This window comes from Euprymna scolopes, chromosome 20 (assembly GCF_053919585.1).
Source record: "Euprymna scolopes isolate OS-2025 chromosome 20, ASM5391958v1, whole genome shotgun sequence".
NCBI lineage: Eukaryota > Metazoa > Mollusca > Cephalopoda > Sepiida > Sepiolidae > Euprymna > Euprymna scolopes.
The window spans coordinates 79,088,800-79,110,291 of NC_136501.1; the positions used below are offsets into that span (position 1 = coordinate 79,088,800).

Consider the following 21,492-nt stretch of genomic DNA (forward strand, 5'->3'; position numbering starts at 1 on the left):
GTAATTTTTTTATAAGTTATATCTATGAAATAATTTCAGAATTTGTTTTTAAATGGCTTTATATCATCTTATAAAGGAGGCGCATTTTTTCCTCTCTGGACAAAATTACTGTAGGTTGACAAGAACAGATGGCATATAAAAATTTATGTTTATGCCATTAGCCATTACCTTATTCAACTATAGAATGCAATTACATGCACATTAATACATAATATTAAAACATTACATTCATTCTGATGAGCGCCATGTTCATTATCGTCGTAACCTACAAAGGAAGTAACTAGATTTTCACCCGCACTTACACAAGTCCTCTTACAACCCCATTCTACAGTGTTCATTTATTCTATTTTACCTTCTTAGAGCTTCTACGTCATTAACTGACTACTGATTTCCTAGACAATCGCATATTCTTATCACTTTTGATCTACACAAATAATGATTTCTCCCTTCCATAAATTGAGCCCATCTGATTGTCTAAGAATTATACATTCTATAATTCCCTTATTCGGTTATTCAGCCATTATGCGACCAGTTTGAAGCAAAATCACGATGCCATTTCTGTACATATACAATATTCTTACGTTCTATTTATATAATTCAGAACATTTTTTCGCTGAAAAACTCTTACATTATATTGTTTATTTGTGAAAATATTACACTTCAAAACAGAAAAAAAAACTATATTATCTTTTTCTAAACACGCAAGTTACATTTATCATTGGCTTAACGTGAATCCATTAACGCGTTTTCTAGCATGGTACCGACCGAGAGAAAGGAGAGACACACTTATATCGGTTTTGTTTTCATTCAAACAAAGATATTGTAAAACTTGAATTTAACTTGAAAATACTATTTACAAAATAGCATGGTACGCACCATTATAATTTACATATTACATTTCCTAAAGTCTATTTGAATAGATTCACAATGATTGAAATTTAAAGTGTTGTATTATAATTATTTCTAAAGAAAACAAAAAACACAATAACACTAAAAAAAAAAAAACATAAATAAATAAAAACTATATCTTTTTCCTAACACATAAGTTACATTTATCGTTGGCTTAATTGTGAATCCATTAACGCGTTTTCAAGCATGGTAACGACAGAGAGAGAGAGAGAGAGAGACACTTATATCCGTCTTTGTTTTCATTCAACCACACTTTTTATTTACTTTAGACACACCTAACAATTTAATAAAACCACAAAGATATTGTAAAACTTGAATTTAACTTAAAAATACTATTTACAAAAATAGCGCAGTACGCACCACTTTATTTTACATATTTCAATTTCTAAGGACCGTTTTAATAAATTCACGGTACTTGTACATAATTTGAACCAGACGTAACTCAACGTCAGTTCAGCGTTGCTCGGAACACGTTAATCGCTGAGCTTCACCGATTATGAAAGCATAACAAACGCTGCTAAAAAAAATAAAAAATAAAAATAAAAAATAAAAATAAAATAAAAAAATAAAAAATGAAACATGTAAACATAATGTTAACACAAGAAAGGAACAAAACAAATAATAAACCAAGAAACAACGACCTACAGTAACAAGTTTTTTGTTTTATTTTTTGTAATATGTTTTTTACTGTTTTGTTTTTTGACCAACGAAAAGTTCAACACAAAACAGATAAGCAAAGTTTTTTTTCTTTTTTTGAAAGTTTTTGCGTAACAATTAACGAAACTTTTTTTTTCAAGAAAAAGATTAATAAACTTTTTCTTTTTTTTTTTTTTTTCAGTAATGGTAGTTCTTAACATAGGGAAGTTGGAGAGGGGTGTCTATTCCAAAAGCTGTTCTTAGCATGAGTGGGTTGGGGGTGGTTATTTCGAAAGCCGTTCTTAACATGGGGAGGTGGGGGTGCATTGCGTGCACGTGCATCTCTACACACATTCATTCTTCTGATTTTCTTTTACCGATGATGCAATTCTCGCCATAGGAAACGCATTTTTTTTTTGGTTTTCTTGCAGCAATTTTTTTTTTCTTGAAAATACGAGACCGCCTATTTCGGCGTCTTCAAATATTTTTCCAAACTGGAGATATTCGTTTTTTTGGTTACAGTTTTCAGAAAAGGGCTGTTACAGGTTTTTACTGCTTCATGAATTTAATAATTTTTATTTCCTTCCAATTTTTGTTTTGAAAAGTTTGTCTGCTACTTTGCAGTGTATTGATTGGCTGATAGACATCTTACTTCACATTATAATCAAACCCGAGTAAAACTGATCGGATGCTGCGTAACGTCGTCTGGTTCAAATTATGGACAAGTACTAAATTCACAAGGATTAAAATTTAAAGTGTTGTGTAATCATTTCTAAAAAAAAAAAAAAAAAATTATCTTTTTCCTAACATGTAAGTTACATTTATCGTTGACTTAATTGTGAATCCATTAATGCGTTTTTGAGCACGGTAACAGCTGAGAGAGAAACACATCTATTTTTGTTTTCATTGGAACACACTTTTTATTTACTTTAGACACACCTAACAATTTAATAAAACCACGAAGATATTGTAAAACTTGAAAATACTATTTTCAAAAATAGCACGGTAACACAAGTGCATAAGCACCACTTTATTTTACATATTTCTTTTCCAAAGGACAGTTTGAATAAAGTGACGTGTAATTATTTCTAATAATTACACAACACTTTAAATTTAAGTCACTTAAAAAAATTTTTTTTAAAAATACTATAAATGTTACCATGACTAAAAGTTCATTACTTTTTAGTGCTTATTTTTTTAGAAATCATTACACAACACTTTAAATTTAAATCATTGTGAATTTATTCAAAGAGTCCTTTGAAAATGAAATATGTAAAATAAAGTGGTGCTTATGCACTTATGTTACCGTGCTATTTTTGAAAATATTATTTTCAAGTTAAATTCAAGTTTTGCATTTTTTTTTTTAATCAAATTGTTAGGTGAAAGTACAGAGTAGTTACAATACACCCGCTAGTTTGGTAACATAAGTGCACGCGTGCTAAACCAACCCCCCCCACTCAAAAAATTATATAATAAAAAAGTGATTATATAAATTCAAGTATTACAATATCTTTTTGTTTATTAAATTATTAGGTGAAAGTACAAAATAACACCTGCCAGCCCGGTAACATAAGTGCATAAATACCAAAAAAGTGATTTTTAATATTGTATTCAGCTAAATCCATAACAAGCGGCACTTGATTAAATGGTTGCTACACCGTAATCACATGATTAAAATTTTACCAGACAAAAAATTGGGAGGCAAAAGAGTCACGAGAACCAAGATCGCATTTACATTGTCCACATTTTCGCAAAAAAAAAAAAAAAAAAAAAAATCATTATCAATTACCTACGTTATTTGTGAACTATTTGCGTTTACATAATAAAACCACATTATCATCGTATGAATATTAATCAATATAACTATTTTTTACGATTAGAATAAAAATCCTGTTGGGTTAAATCAAGGTGATTAAGCGAAAAGTTATTTTATAGAAACTACAGTTGCGAAATTAATAAACTAAAAATAATTTTGGCTTGCGTACGTATTTGTTACTTATTTGCATTATAAAAAGACTAATATTTAATAGAAGTTTTCGGGCAACGTAGTCACCGACGTTCCCTTTTCTTTCTTTTTTTACAGGTTTTTTTTTCTTGATCGATGCACACCCTGTAACAAAAAGGGGATCTTAAAGGTCAACATGAATATCTTACAAACATGGATTACTTACTCTCCGCTAACATGTTCAAAATGCCTTTCAAAATAATAACATTATTTCAACAAAAATACTTAAGTACCCAACATTTATATTTTTCCCGACCGACACTGCACACCCAAAATTACAAGTTTGGTTCATAGTATTTGCGTGTGGGGATCATGACAACGGCTATCAAGATTAAATTTGGGGCAGATACTTTGACAAGCCGCCTCTCACAAAATAGGGTATTTATTCAGACATCCATTCTTAACAGGGGTAAGTTGGAGGTGTCCATTCCAAAAGCCATTCTTAGCATGAGGATGTTGGGAGTGTTTATTCCAAGGAGGTTGGGGTTTGGGAGTTGGATGTTGGGCAATACCAACAATAGCCGTACTTAAACTTTTTACTAAGGTGAGGCATGCTTCCACCGGGCAACACTGGTTAATGGGTTCTGCTAGTTTAAAATAAGGTTTATAAAATTTTTTTTTTTTTTTTTTTTAATAGATACAAAATTTTATTGAATTTTGTTTGAATGGACATAATTCATATTTGAATGATTGCCTTTGTGTCATCATTTCATTGGTTGATTCGAGTTACATGATAGTTTTCAATTGTAAACATTGGCAGACAATAATTTAAACATTTTAGCATTATTTCATCAGATGAAATTTTGGTTTCGACTTGTCGACATTTTAATTTTCATCTCTGTGGATAGTTTTCTTCTGTTATGAAAATTGTGTTTCCGTAAATTAATTATTCTCTTTCTAGGATAACTAGATATAACAATGTAGAGAACATATATGAATGCATTTTATTTTATCCTACCCTTAAAATACAGAGACAATTGATCTCTTAGTTATGTAAATTTAACTTTTTAAGTTATTTTTTGGGTTGCAGAAATTGAAGATTTTTGGGTTGTGAAATTTGAAGATTATAGTTTTTGGATTTTTTCCAAGAAAATGAATTAAAAAATTTGAAGGTCATTACTTAATTAAGAAAATGAATTAAAAAATTTGAAGGTCATTACTTAAAGTTATATTTGGAAAAATATCAAATAACTATTTATTCAAAAGAAAAGATCATGACAAATGCCATTATTTAATGAAGGTTATAATTGGAAAATTGAATCCAAATGTATCCTAAATTTGTTGAAATATAAGAGAATTATCTGAATGTTTTGCATGAGAGTGACTAATTATTTAAAAAGTGTCACTGAAATTAATATTTGTTTATCCAAATGATAAATGAATAAAAAAGTATTTTTGTATATTCAATTTAACATCTGAAGCTCAGCTTATTTCTTTACTAAAAAGGAAAAGGAGAAATTATTTTAAGAAAAATAATATATTATTAGATTCAGATTAGGATATAAAGGCTTCATTTTCAGAGTTTCAAGTAATATTTTCTTATTTATTGCTGGAAAAAAAAAAAGAAACAAGATGCATTCAAGATTTGCCAAAGATTTCAAGTGACCTTTTCAATTAAGAACGGTTTTCTTTAAATTTTGTCCACAGTCGTGCCAGATTTCCATTAAAGAAAATGAACTATTTCATTGAAATTTTGGCTTCAGTTGTGGAAGATTTCTAAAAAACTAAAAAAAATTTTTACTCTCAAAAAATACTTGTCTGTCAATGAAAACTTTTGAACTAACTTTATAAAAAAAAAGACAAAAAAAAAAACACACACAAGACAATTTCCTCTTCAAAAATATATGCAATTGAAAAGTTTTAACTGTTACTTGTTTCAAATGACAGACAAATATACATAGTCTATCTTTTCTTTTTTTTTTACTCTTATCTCATTTATAAAACTGTCTGTCTTCATTTTTTCAAACTGTGCCAGGCAGCTTAAATTATTGCATTTTTTGTGAACCGTTTAAAATAGTTGCTAAGGGGTCAAAATTGAAAGAAATTATAACTTGTCAATCATAAGTTGACTTAAACTAATATTCTATATGCATGCACAAATATTTATACATTTGTACATTAATTCTAATTTATTTTTAGCTATTTATTACCATTATTATTGACAGTGACTCACCCGATAATGTTTCATGCTGGAATGCTATAAATTTTGTTTTCAGTTTCGATTCTAGCTTATTGCATTCCAGTCATTTTTTTTTTTTTGTTACTTTTTAAATCAAGTTTCTATATTTGCCATTTCACATGTACAATAACACATGGTAGAAATAAATGTTTTTTTAATTAAAGCATAGTGTAAAAAAAAAAAAATAGTTTGTAGAAACCAATGATGAAATCCATGTCACTATAAATAATTTTTGTGATTAAAATTTCCCAAATTATACCTACATATTATCTGAATTCAAAAACATGCGGCTTTCTTCTCTCTCTAAAGTATGCATTATTTCTAGCTAGTCTAAACTTAACACGTAACCCTAAAGGTATTACTTCTTAACCAGTTTTTTAAACGAGTTAAAATAACCATACTTTCCAATTAGATAAAAGTTCCATTATAGCATATTTATTATGGGGTGGAGCTGGAATGCTCCAACATTCTGGCATGAGGTAGATAATTCAATGTTGAATGTAAAAGAAATAAATAAAAATACAGAACTCACCAAGATTCCCCCACCACCCAACATACCCTTTAAATATCGGCATAAAAACAGACTGACTAGCATCCTCTCCTCTTTACGCTATGAACTCAAGAAGCTAAGTCACTTTTCTATCCTTAACTTATGAAGTCTATTAACATCTGTGTATTGCAAACTTTTTTATTTTTTTCCTTATTTCAGCTTTGACTTTAATCCTGAATATTTGTCTCGTTTTCTTTATCTTTTTTCCTAAATGTTTTTGTCAAATATACTATTATTAACCAATACTTTTTTCCTATATTTAAAACGAGAAAAAAAAAAGTCTATGAAATTGAACATTTCCCAAATACATATCTGAACTCAAAAACACGCAGCTTCTTTTTTTTTTTTCTTCTAAAGTATACATTACTTCTAGCTAGTCTAAACTTAATACGTAACCCTAAAGGTATTACTTCTTAACCAGTTTTTTAAATGAGTTAAAATAACCATACTTTCCAATTTGATAAAAGTTCCATTATAGCATATTTATTATGGGGTGGAGCTGGAATGCTCGAACATTCTAGTTCCAGGTAGATAAAGGCAAAAGTATCCATGCATTAATATGGGAGGGGGAGACTATCTTCAAGTAATATCCTAAACTGGGAATGGGGCAACGGACTTATACTAAGTATATATTAATAAGTCCTTCTCACCTTTTTTTTTTAAATGGAGAGTAGATAATGCATGTGGATGTGTTATCGGCAGCTCCAGTAACTCTCGCTTCTCCTTTTTTGTCCTTCAGTCCTCATTTCCAATGAGTGATTTTTCTGACAGGGGTGAAGAAAACTACTTTCCAGGCCGGTAGTACTAAACGTTTCATCTGGGCTGACGTTATCCGCCTGATAGTCAGGGACCCAAACTTTGAATTAATAACTAAGGAGGCTGTCCTATCAGCAGGTGCAAAGTACCAGGGCTGCTGTATTGCCATTTGGTGAATGGATTCTGGACCATACAGTAGTTTCTGGTAGGGCCTCTTGATGCCATACTAGTGGGTAATTGTTACGGCTTTACCTTATGTGCTAAAAAAAAAAAAAAAATAAAAAAATAAAAAATCTTTTCTTTTTCTCTTACTTTCACTCTCTGTCCTGCTACAACCAAGTCTATCGTCCTGTTCCACAAATCCCAAAACTTCAACATGACAAATCTCAACAAAACAAAAAAACACAAATAAACCTATAACCCCATCCTCCAACGTAGACCCCTACTACCAGGTCTCCTTCTCCAACATCAAGGGTCTATGTTCCAACCTTACAGAGGTTGAAACACAATTACAGGAGATGAAACCGGACATATTCTTTCTAAGTGAAGCTGGCATAGGCCAACTACTTCCCTAGACGAATTCATAATTAAAGGATACTCTAACTTAACATCTAAATCTGACCCCCAAGATTGCCATGGGCATGGAATATGTGCCTACATTAAAGATGGCTTTCCATGTGGTAGGGATATCTCCAGAGAAGACCCTAATTTACCTTATATGCGCTTCCGGGTTGCACTAGCTTACACCACTGCATTTATATTTGCCCCCTATCGCCCCCCCCCCCACAACAGTGGGGTTACTATCTTTAAGAGCATATCTGAGAAAATTGACCACATCCTGTCTGCTCATCTTTCGGCTAACATTCACATTTGCGGTGAATTCAATGTCTATAATGTGGAATGTCTGACCCACTCGAATAAAACCAATGACGAGGGGAGGTTCTGTCATGATTTTGCTACTGCCTATGACCTCACTCAGATTGTTCACGAACCCACCCGTGTGCCCGATACTACCGGTCAGTATGCAAGCCTTCTAGACCTTTTCCTCACAACTTCCCCTGAGCTATGTTCATGTTCCGTTCTATCTCCTCTCAGATCCTCCGACTACTCTGTTGTAGCAGTTAAGATAAAAATGAAATGTAATAAGTTTTCTGACATACGTCTCCACCGTACTGTATATCGATACTCTATGGCTGACTGGAATAGTACATTTATATCTGATCTACCTCTGCATTCCATGTTTAAAAAGAATGTGTCTCTTATAGTATCAGACCTGACCAAATGGTTAATTGTAGGCATAGACCGATTCATACCATCTAAGAAATTCCAACAATAACCTAACAGTCAGCCATGGTTCTCCCCAGAATGTGCTGCTGCCAATGCATACAGAAATCACTTTTTCCATAGCTAACAACGTAATAAATGCACTGAGACTAAAGCTGCTTTCAGGACTGCCAGCAACCACTGTAAAAGAGTAATAAAAAAATGCAAGAGAGCTATATCCTCAGTCCGTTAAATCCAAAGTAGCTGAGCAGTGGCTTGGTTCCCACCAGTTTTGGCAAATAGCAAACAGGATCCTGAACAGAAGCGTGCGTTTTATCCCAACTATCATCAATGGACTGGAGGTCATCCCGTCAGCATCAGACAAGGCTAAACTATTTGTCAAGAACTTTGCAGCTAATTTTACCCTATGCGATGAAGGCCATCAACTCCCCGTATTTCCTCCTATAACAGACAACATGCTATGCAATATACAAATATCTGTGCGTGAGGTCGCCAAGCAAGAACCTTGATTCCAGTGAAGCAATTGGCCCTGACGGCATTCCAGTTATAGTGCTGAAAAAGCTTCAACCAGAACTTGCCCCCATACTTACAAAACTGTTTAAGCGTTGCCTTCAGGAGAAGTGCTTTCCAACACCCTGGAAAACCTCATCAATATACCCTGTATTTAAGAATTCAGGTGAAAAGTCATCTCCCTCTCAGTACAGACCAATAAGTCTCCTGTGTGTCATGAGTAAGTTGTTGGAATTCATATTAAATAAAGTATTAAATAAAGTAGTAGTCAACCACCTCAGCAGAAACAACCTTCTTAGTGACATGCAATATGGTTTCCGCTCTGCAAGATCTACAGCAGATGTGCTAACGGTTATATCTCATAGGATTAGTGAATCTCTTGACAAAGGCTTCCTTTCTAGGGCAATTGATCTTGAATTGATCGAAGGCCTTCGATAAGGTATGGCACAAGGGCCTACTTCACAAGATTTCCAGCTATGGTATCACTGGTAATGTTTTCTCAATCATTAAATCATTTCTCTCTGATAGGTTCATAAGAGTAGTGGTTGATGGGTAGAAATTAGAGGCCCACAGTATTAATGCTGGAGTCCCTCAGGGGTCCATCCTGGGCCTAACGCTCTTTCTGATCTACATTAATAATCTCCCAAAACACATACTTAAATCATTTGTTGACATCTATGCTGATGACACGACCATCTATGGCAACACAACAAAGGCCGTAAATGACAAAGTTCTCTCCAATTCTCTCTCTTCTTATCTTGAGCGCGTGGTACAGTAAGGCAGGTCGATTTTGGAACCCTGGTGAGGTAATGGTGGTGATAGTTGGGGTTTGACATAGAAAAGACCTACACAAAATATTTTTCGTGAAATCGTTATCTTTGCTTGAGGAAATGACTTTAAAAGTTGAAAAATTGAAGTGATTAAAAGTTTTTCGGTGAATTAAGAACGTCCAGTCATCCAAACAATCCGTATTGTTAAGAAAATGGAATCATTATTTAGAATATATTTTAAACTACATTTTTAAATAAAATGAGTGAAGATGATGAATTAATAAAATAAATGTTCACTGTAAAGGGAAAATTATGTTTTTTAAATAATAACGACCAAAGTTCGCTTTTTCATTTCAGAAACTTTTTTTGGTGAAAACATTTTAGATTTCACTGTTGCAAAACACGCTTGTTATTTATATTGAAAATTAACGTTTGTTTATTATTTAATTTGAAAATATTACGATTTAGGCTTAATTATTTTGAAAGGAAAAACGAAAAAGACTTGTTTAAAATATATATTATTATATTTCAAGTGTATGCAGTGAATTCGTTTTATCTTTTTTAATTTGTTTTTCTATTAGGTTGGTGCAAAAATAATGGCATTTTTTTTATGTTTAAACGTCAAAAACATTATTTTTGCACCAACCTAATATTTTACATTAAATTCTATTTGAAATTTTTATTAAAATATGGTAATACTCCAGTTTTATATTAAAGCAAAAAATAGCCCATGCAATTTTATCCTACACATTCTTTACGAAACATAGCCCACGTAAATTTTCAAGTTTTTCTACTTAATAAAAAATACTTTGCAGAAAATTAGTGTCAAATTTTAATTTTTTATTTTCAGGGAGTAATTGTTTTTAAGCAGTGTTTTTCTTCTAAAATTAGTTTTAAAATCAGATAACCTACAAAGATTAATACGAGTAAATAAGAAAACTCCTTTAAAGGTTTTTCGTTATTTGTGCATCTATGTTATTGTGCTAAAATAACTTTCTTATTTAGAAAGCCATTCTTAATATGGGAAGGAGGTTGCATTGTAACTATTCTGTACTTTCACCTAAAAATTTAATAAACAGAAATTTCATAAAAATTAAATTTAACTTGAAAATACTATTAAAAATAGCATAGTAACATAGCACTGATTTTTTAAACACTAAACACTCGTTTAAAATGGCACAGCTACATCAAGAATGAATCTCTTTATGGATAAATTCATGTTATTGAATGAGGAGCTAAAATCTGCTAAAAATGTCTAAACTAAACACTAATATGCCTCTAATTTGGTCCTCTCTCTTCAGTATATCTAATTCAACTCTACAAAGTTTTTCATTATTTCTTATAACTAGCACTTATTTTTTTACGTATGAAACTGGAAGATAGCCTAATACAGTTTCCTTCAGTTATAATCCATTTATTTATTTTACTTTTCAGATTAGAATGTCAGTAAAAGCACAACATTCAGTTTTAACCCGTGGTCCACAAAATTTGCTGGTTCACCTTGTCATTTGGATGAAACAGCACCCCCAACTTCACGACAAGCCATCCAGTTTAGTTATTTCCTCAAAAACAGTTATCTCCACTTAAAAAATAGTGAGATTTCTAAGTTAATTGCCCTTGTTAAGGTAACATTATATAGGATAGAAGGTCAATATATTTTGCTATAAGAGGGCCAAACAGATTGACAGGAAATCTCTTGCAGCAATCAAAGTGAAAAGAATGAAGGAACAGCTAGACAGACTGTTTGATATATCTTCTTGTAGCTGTAAACTTTCTGTCTTGAGATGTGATGACTTTGCAGTAAAGTGCAAGACTGAAAATTGTCAAACAAGGCACATAGTTTGCACTTGTCCTCCTAACAAGGAGGTAAAATTAATTCTATAGATTCACCTGCAATTATGTTCTTTTTTTGTGGAAAATAAAATAATATATTGGTATTTATTATGTAATCTGGCTCTATTATTAAATATGCAAATCTTCCAATTTTCAGGTTCAAGAAGAGCTGCCATTTACAGCAATTTTTAAATTAATTGATAGAACAACAAAAAAGCCTAACAACATTTACTGGTCCTTTGGGGAAACTTTGTATCAATAATTATCAAGATTTGCCTCAAGTAGAATTCTAAAAAAATTAGTGTCCCTCTCGATCATCATTATCTGACAGCAGAAGAAACAAATAATTTAAGTGTGAAGACCAGATGCTACTTTTTGAGTATGCTGTTGGCATTTCTTGTGTAGAAGTTAACTTAGAAAATTGGGCCCTTGAATCAAGGAAGGTGGCTAACATAAGCCACAAGGTTAATGTGTTTATGGACCAGCGGTGTCTATCCTCAAACACTATGATAAATTAAACATTTTGGTCAAATTTATCATCCAAGTGTATGCAGTTAGTTGGTTTGAGATCCAAACCAACAATATTTTTTTTAACCAACGACAGTATATTTTAATAGGATTCAGAGAACAAAACAGTTAACTGAAATCCAAATTACTGTTTTAAACTGTTCAAAATATAGTGCTTTTGCACTACTTCCGGAAAATATAATATCGATGATAAACTCAGATGAATTGGATGTGAGAGAAGAGGGCATTCAAACGATTCTGTCCGTTAGGTAAATAAATATTTATTCATTAAATTTTATTAGTTTTCTTAATTTACCCAAACAATAGTTAGTTTTATTCATATTGCATCGCAAAAATATAAAAAAAATGTTTTCAAATAATTTTTTTTTGTGTTGTTTTTTCAAGAAATAGTGAACAACTCAAAAAAAAACAAAAAAACAAAAAAACAAATAAATAATGAAAAAGATTACTATTATAAATTTTGCAGCCACATACTGGTCAAATTTGATTGATTTTTCTCAAAAAGTTGTATATGGGCAAGAAGCAAGACACAACACAAAGTCATCATGCCAGCAAATTAGTCCTTCATTTTCCTCAAAAGGAAATTATACAGAACAATTTAGTTCTATTCTAAGTTTATATTATAGTGTTTAATAAAAATTAAAATACATGGGTCTGTAACTTGTATCAAGTTGTTATATTGTGTAATACATCTCCACATATCTTTTTGAATTGTGAAATTTAAGACTTAGTTGCTAATTAGCTTGTTTTTACAATTTTTGTTTAATCAATGCAGTAAAATTGAGATATTTTGCTAGTTGTGATTCATAATTAAAATTATAATTCATGTATTTATTTTTCTTTCAATGTATTTCATATAAATATATTAATTCTAATTGGATTTTTTATAAAAATAGTGAAATTTCGAAGTCAGTGTTATGAAAAATGCTATGAAAATGAAGGATTTTTCAAGCATTTTCTACACGATTTTTAAAATTAAATGCTCAATTTTCTGTTCAAGATGGGAATCTAATTTTTGGTATATGTTCTTATAACATCAAATCCCAACTATCATCACCAGTGCCATGTTGATTTTCTGAAAAAAGTTGCAAATCGACCTGCCCTAGTGGTACAGTGGGGGAAGAGGTGGCTGATTACTTTTAATGCATCCAAAACCAAGCTATCTTTACATCATCAACGCTCTGATCCCCATCTGGCATCAATTGAAATAAATGGGTCTCGTCTTGGGGAAGCTCCATGTTTTGACAAGCTTTTGGGTTTGATCTTTACTCCTGATCTGAAATGGAACACGTACATCAGGTCTGTTGCCAAGGACGCTGGGAAAATGGTGGGATCCTTCTACTGCTCCAGAAGATATCTCACTACTGATGCAATTTTCTATCTGTATAGAGTAGTACGTCCAAGGATAGAGTACTGCTGCCACATCTGGGCAGCAGCTGCTAAAAACAGCCTATCCTGCCTTGACAGAGTACAAAATAGACTTCGTAGCTTAGTGGGGGATGTCCTTTTCTCTTCCCTGCAGCCTCTCTCCCACAGAAGAGACGTTGCGAGCCTGTCTTTGTTTTATCGTTATTTCCATGGCAAGTGCTCGTCTGAGCTCCAATCTCTCGCCCCCCCCTCACCAATCTTTCAAGAGAAACACTCGTCTGGCTGAAACTATTGTCAATAATTTTCCCCACTCTTTATCTGTGTCTAAATCCAGACATAGATTCCATGAGCAGATCTTCTTTCTCAGAAGTGTACGACTGGAACTCTCTTCGTTTGCCTGTTTCCCACCTGACTACAACTTGGATGTCTTCAAGTCCAACATAAACAAATTCCTTACAAACCGCCCTCTTAAGTAAGACACAATCAAATCTCCAATACTAATGATTACTACAATACTATCTCATTGATTACTGTACACGCAATAACCCTTATCCATGAGTGGCCTCCGGGCCTTGATAAGTGGTGACCTCCATGTAAAAAAAAAAATTAAGCCAATAGTCTATAATTATTGATATTTTTGTCTTTTTTTTAGAAAAAGTAATACAATTTGAAAATCTTAAAAAGGTACAACTTTAGTTTGAATTATTGACAGCGAGAAAAATAAGAAAATTCCTGAGTTCATGGGTTTAAACAGTTTCTTCAAACATTCGAATAAAATTTGATAATACACACAAGATGTTTAAAAGCTAAAATCAATTTTGTATTACACAGTAACACAAGTAAAAATGTTTTCATACTTTTTTCGTCTTGTGCCATACAAAATATAAATTTTTTTAATAAGCCATTTTAAAACCTGGATTAGTCTTGTTTTAAATTATAAGAATAATTTATTAAAATAAATTTAAAGTATTCACAAACTACTATTCCTTTCACAGGCTTTTTTGTAGATAATTTTTGAACTTGTCATTTCGATAAAAACAAATATTACCAAATATGGCAATGAAATTATAAAAATTGTTGATGCAAATTCATAGTTCAATATGATAACCAAAACAATGTCATATTCCAAAAGTTGCGTAAATTGATAAAGTAATTGTTTTTATTTATAAAAATTACTTTTTCTTTCACAATTTTTAAGGATTTTAATAGTAAACTGTTGTAGTAATTGTCTGTATTTTTGAGATGAGGTGTTTTCATTGATTGAGAGTGTCGGACTGACTTCCTCATCTTGGTTGTTATCGTCACAACATTTCGGCCGTTTTGCCCTCCGGCCTTCATCAGGTTTTTTGTATCGAACTGGGGAACCGTTTGTTAGGAGTCTCGAACCCAACCCTTTATTATTATTATGGGGGGGGGGGGGCGTGTTCGGACTCCAGCTAGGCTCTGGGACATAGTTGCTGATTCTCTGTTTTGAATGTTACTTTTTACTGCCTTCATTCAGGATTGAACTCAGCACCTTTGGGTAACTAAACTTTGATACAACCATGTGGCTAAGATACATTGATGACACCTTCATACTCTGGCCCCATCAGGAATACATCCAGGCTCTTCTAGACCATGTGAACGCAATAAGACCATCAATACAGTTCACAATGGAGAAAGAAAAAGATAACCAACTGGCCTTCTTTGATATACTCATATCACGCACAGAGCATGGGTTTAAGACATCCGTATATCGCAAGCCTACCTTCACCGGACAATACCTTAACTTCAACTCCCATCACCCATACAGTATCAAACATGGAATCGCACGCTGCTTACAACATCGAGCAGAGACAATAAGTAGCGATACCATTACATACCACCAAGAAATGGTCAGGTTGAAGAATACCCTCCGTCATAACAACTACCCCGATAGCATACTATCCACCAGACGTGTTAATAGTATAAGAGAGGAGAATGAAACCTAAAAACCTCCAACGGTCTCTCTACCATACATACGAGGCATCTCCGAAAAGATTCAGAATATGTGCCCCCTACAACATCAGGACGGTATTCAAGAGCGAGTCAACACTCAGATGACACCTGGTACGAGTGAAGCCCCGCATGGAGGAGAACATGACCAAAAACTGCATATACTCCATCCCATGCAGGTGCAGAAAGTTTTACAAGGGTGAAACATGCCGCCCCCTTAAAGTAAGGGTGGAAGAACACCGAAAAGCGGTAACTAAAGGCAAGACGGAAAAATAGGGTATAGCCAACCATGTCTGGATGGAGAGGGGGGACCATCGCCCCCTATGGGATGAAGCAAAAATAATAAACAGAGAGACCCACTGGGAAGTGAGAAAACTTAAAGAAACAGCTCACATGCTTGCTACTGAGCAAACCAAGCATAGAACTGAACGCAATTTGGACACCTCTGATAGAGAGAGAAAACCTTGAATAACAACATAGGTTTAACATTAACAAAAACCAACTAAGAAGTGTCCTAGTGACATATGGCCGAGTGGTCCTAGACGCTGTATCAAAGTTTACAGTTACCCAAGGTGCTGAGTTCAATCCTGGACGAAGGCAGTAAAAAGTAACATTCAAAACAGAGAATCAGCAACTATGTCCCAGAGCCTAGCTGGAGTCCGAACATGAGTTGGGTTCGAGACTCCTAATAATAATAAAGAGTTGGGTTCGAGACTCCTAACGGTTCCCCAGTTCGATACAAAACATCTGATGAAGGCCGGAGGGCAAAACGACCGAAACGTTGTGACGATAACAACCAAGATGAGGAAGTCAGTCCGACAATCTCAATCAATAAACTGTTGTAATTATGAAGCTGGTTTTGATCTAGGTATTTCAAATTGAGCTATCTCTTTATTTAGTAACTATAGTGAATAAAGAGGTTCTTGCTGCCTTATAAAATGTTTTTTCTTAATTAAAAGAAAATAGCTACTTGATCACTTTATATGATTTTTGGAATATAATATTCTTGTTACATAATGTGTATGTACATTAATAATTTTTTATTATTTTTAAATTAAATTAAATTAGGTTAAACTCTGGGCATACTCCAAATTGTTTTCTTTAGCCGGTTAAATTTAATCTAATCTATATATATAAAAGCGAAAATGTATGTATGTATGTACGCTTTTCCTCGATGTCCACAAAAGGCTTCTTTCAAAGAAGCGCTTGCTCGGTTCACAACTTCTTAAAACTTTTTATATCATCTATAAATTGTAATATCTCAGAGTTATCCACGGAGCTCGCCTGTCTATTTAATTTTATTGACTTTCAAACGTTAATTATTCCACATTTCCAGCATCGGCATGCGTTACATTTGGTTTTCGGTATAAAAAAAAGCGAGACTCGACTTTAATCACAGGCCGAAAGCCAGTTGTCTCAAGAGAGCTAAGTAACGTTTGTTCAATGTCGACTTCATCATATCAGACTGTAGCTTTCATTTCGCTCCTAATAAACAGGGAGCGGGTTTTTAAAAACAAACAAACCAATTTATTCACCTCATTCAAAACTGTCCCGCACAAAATCGTAACTGCTGAATACCTATCGCCGTCACGTCAATCAAAAACGTGCACCTGTTTTTTTTTTTTTACACATTACTATTTTCCAACTGCGCGTCGTGAAGGCTTTGTTTTTTTTTCACGGGCACCTGTTTTTTTTTTTTCACATACCCTGAAAAACACCCGGACAACGCTGGGTACCCCTCGCTAGTCTATAAATATAAAAGCGAAAATGGATGTATGTATGTATGTACGCTTTTCCTCGATGTCCACAAAGGCTTCTTTCAGAGAAGCGCTCGCTCGCTTCGCAACTTCTTAAAACTTTTTATATCATCTATAAATTGTAATATCTCGCAGTTAACCATGGAGCTCGCCTGTCTATTTAATTTTATTGACTTTCAAACGTTAATTATTCAACATTTCCCGCATTGGCACACGTTACATTCGGTTTTCGGTATAAACAAAAAGCGAAACTCGACTCTAATCACAGGCCCAAAGCCAGTGGTCTCTAGAGAGCTAAGTAACGTTTGGTCAATGTCGACTTCGTCATATCAGACGGTAGCTTTCATTTCGAGACGAGGGAGCGAGTTTTTAAAAACAAACAAACCGATTTATTGACCTCATTAAAAACTGTCCTGCACAAAATGCTAACTGCTGAATAGCTATCGCTGTCACGTCAATCAAAAACGCGCACCTGTTTTTTTTCCACACTTTACTATTTTCCAACTGCACGTCGTCAAGGCTTTTTTTTTTTTTCACGGGCACCTGTTTTTTTTTCCACACACACTTACAAACACCCGGGCAACGCCGGGTACCCCTCGCTAGTCTATATATATAAAAGGCAAAATGTGTGTGACCATTTCGTATATGTCTTCAGGGTCGTTACTATCGCTTAAAACTGTTTATATAGGTCCTATATCATAATATCTAGGATTTGGGAACGCGGGTAGTCTCTAGATTTATTTACGTTGACTTTTGAGATTCATGCTATTTCGCTCTGTTTGTCTTGCATTTTAGTATAAATACAGTGAAATTAAATTAAAACGTTCTCGGCTTTCGCGCTGCTTTCCCCCCTTCCCACCATGATCTGAGGGAAGTGAAAACTAAAAATAACGATCCCGCGATGACCTCATTCAGTGTCTTCCTGTCAATCAAACCTCTTTTACTAGCTTTATGAGCCTTAACTTAACACGCTAATCAATTACTCTCACTCGTGGTCGAGACGGTTGGCTTTGGTTTCCACCTCCACGTCAAGGCTTCCAGGTTCAATTCCTCTTCCCAACCAAAACTATTTTTTTTTCTTTTACACTAGTGGTGGGACGATTAATCGGAATCGGAATCGTTAATCGTAAGAATCGTGTATTTTGGGAGGTATCGGAATCGGAATCGCATCGTTAAAAAATACCTTAATTTTCCGATTCCTTCATTACGATTCTTTTAGTCTGATGTTGAAAAAAAGAAAAAAATTTCCTGATATTTCTAACCGCAAGAGAGAAATAAAAAGAAACCAAAGAAATTCATTATTAACAGGGCAATGCTTAGTGCCCCTCCCTTACAAGGTTCATTCATTCAGATCTATTGTAATCAAAACTACAAAAGAGTTAACTTGAAAAGAAGTATGCAGGGCTCTACATTGCGAGTAAAAATTAAAAAAAAACGCTCATCTTTTTGGCGATTGTTTTTTTTTTTACTAACAATTCTTTTTGAATGCTTTTTCAACTTATATTTTCTTAAAATAAAACGAGCAAAGTCAAATTATTTAAACAGTAAAAGGTTTAATAGAACAATATACTTTTTTTTTCTTTTTTTAAAAGAAGGCTTTTGAAAGAAATATCTCTAAAATGAAATTGATCATGTTGTATTATTTCGCAAAGTTTTGACAGTAGTCGGTTTCTTTTGAAGTTTCAAAAAAATCGACCCCATACCTATCTCTTCCAAACCTAAAGTTATTAAATAACCTTTTCGTTAATTTAAGGGTAAATTAATTCAATTCAGTCAAGTTTTTTTTTTTTTTAATTTCATTGAAATAAAATCCATTATTTTTTTTTTCTCCAGAAAGATAAAACCCTGAATTTGGTTATATTAAAAGCAGAATAATATAATCTTTTTTCTAGAATTTTAAATTGAAAATTAAAAGTGTTTTGCGCAGTTTTTTGCCGAACGAAAAAGAAATTAATATATATATTTTTAAAAGGTTTTGTAATCAATTAATTTTTATGTCTAAATAATATTTACGAATAATTAAATAATTTCATTTTAAAAAGTATTTATAAATAGAATTTTACTAAGGACTTATAGTTTAGCAATATTGAACCGCATCAACCATGTGTGAATTGAACACAGTCAACCAAAAAAAAAAAAATTCAAAAGAAAATGCGGGTTTGTATTACTGTACACATAGATTCGAAAAAGTTGTCAAAAAAAAAATATATAACAAATAAATGTTATCAAAGGCAAGATAAGTTATTTTTCTACCTAACTGAATATATTTTTCGGGTTTTTATTCAATGTACCATGTTTATTCAGCTCGAAAAGCATACCGTGTTTACCGATGTATTGGAAAATTCCAAATGGCGACCGACACTCTCTTTAACACGGTAAGTTCAGGAAAAGAGGTTATAAATAAACTATACAAAATACTGCTAGAAACTCGCTCAATATATGTTACCGTGACATATTTTGACATATATTCGGTGTTTTTTTAATAGTATTTTGTCTAGTTTATTATTTATAACACCTTTTCCCAAACTTTAACCTCCTAAATTAAAAAATTTCCCAAACTTTAACCTCCTAAATTAAAACCTTGAATAATTATTTAAACTCTTATGTAAATTTATATTAAGCAGACTTTACAAATTGATAATAGTTAATTATTGGATTTTAATTAATTATAAGATGAAACTTTAATGATTCAAACTAGATAGATAACGACAAACTTCCACCCATTAATATGGGAGGGGAGATTATCACCAAAAGTTTCATGAATTATTAACTTCGCACCGGACTTACTACTTAGATATAAATAAGTCACTTGTACCCATTCCCCCCCCCCCTTTTTTTTTTTTTTTTTTTTTTTTTTAATGGAGAGTAGATAATACAGTGGATGTGTTATCGGCAGCTCCAGTAACTCTCGCTTCTCCTGTTTTGTCATTCAGTCCTCATTCAATGAGTGATTTTTCTGACAAAGGGTGAAGAAAAAGCTGCTTAAAGGTCGGTACTACTTGGTGACCAGTAGTCTGAGATGGATATTTTTCTGTCTCTGTCTGTCCTTGTTGCCATGTCACTAGTAAGGGTGCTGGAGGTAAACGTTTTGTCTGGGCTGACGTTATCCGCCTGATAGTCAGGGACCCGAACCTTGGATTAACCACTAAGGAGGCTGTCCTATCAGCAGGCGCAAAGTACTGGGACTGCTGTATTGCCATTTGGTGAGTGGATCTGGACCATGCAGCAGTCTCTGGTGGGGCCTCTCGATGCCATACTAGTGGGTAATTGTTACGGCTTTACCTTTTCGTGTGCTACAAATAAAAAAAAAATTTTCCTGTCTTTTTCTCTCTTATTTTCCCTCTCTGTACTGCTCTAACCAAGTATGCCGACCTATTCCACAAATCCCCAAACCTCAACATGAAATATCTCCAGAATAAAAACTTGATTAAACCTAGAACCCCATCTTCCAGCGTAGACCCCTACTACCAGGTCTCCTTCTCCAATATCAGGGGTCTACGTTCCAATTACAACCCAATTACAGGAGACGAAACCGGACATATTATTTCTATGTGAAACTGGAATAGGGCCGACCACTTCCCTAGATGAGTTCATAATTAATGGATACTCCAATTTAACAGCTAAATCTGACTCCCAAGATCGCCATGGGCATGGAATATGTGCCTACATTAAAGATGGCTTCCCATGTGGCAGGGATATCTCTAGAGAAGATCCTAATTTACCCTATATGTGCTTCAGGGTTGCACTTGCTAACACCACTACATTTATATTTGCCCTCTATAGGCCCCACAACAGCGGAGTTACTATCTTTAAGAGCATATCTGAGAAAATAGACCACATACTATCTTCACATCCCTCGGCTAACATCCACATCTGTGGTGACTTCGTCCATAACGTGGAATGGCTGACCCATTCAAATAAGACAGATGATGAGGGGAGGTTTTGTCATGATTTTGCCATTGCTTATGACCTCACTCAGATTGTTCGCGAACCCACCCGTGTGCCCGATACACCCAATCAATATGCAAGCCTCTTAGACCTTTTTCTCTCAACGTCCCCTGAGCTATGTTCATGTACCGTTCATTCTCCTCTAGGATCCTCCGACCACTCCGTCGTATCAGTTAAGATAAAAACGAAATGTAAGAAGCCCCCAGACGTACCCCTCCACCGTACTGTATACCGATACTCTATGGCTGACTGGGATAGCTTCCGTACATTCATATCTGATTTACCTCTGCACTCCATGTTTAAAAAGGAAGTGTCCTCTATAGTATCAGATCTGACCGAATGGTTAATTGTAGGCATAGACCAATTCATACCATCTAAAAAATTCCAACAAAAACCTAACAGCCAGCCATGGTTCTCCCCAGAATGTGCTGCTGCTATCGCGCACAGAAATCACTTTTTCCATAGCTACCAACGTAATAGATGCA

General features: G+C 33.7%; 1 protein-coding gene across 5 annotated transcripts in view; it reads right to left on the reverse strand.

The window, feature by feature from the left end:
• LOC145241477 (GTPase-activating protein and VPS9 domain-containing protein 1-like) overlaps positions 1-21,492 on the reverse strand; it is a 347,817-nt gene that overhangs the window by 238,334 nt on the left and 87,991 nt on the right. The window lies entirely within an intron of this gene.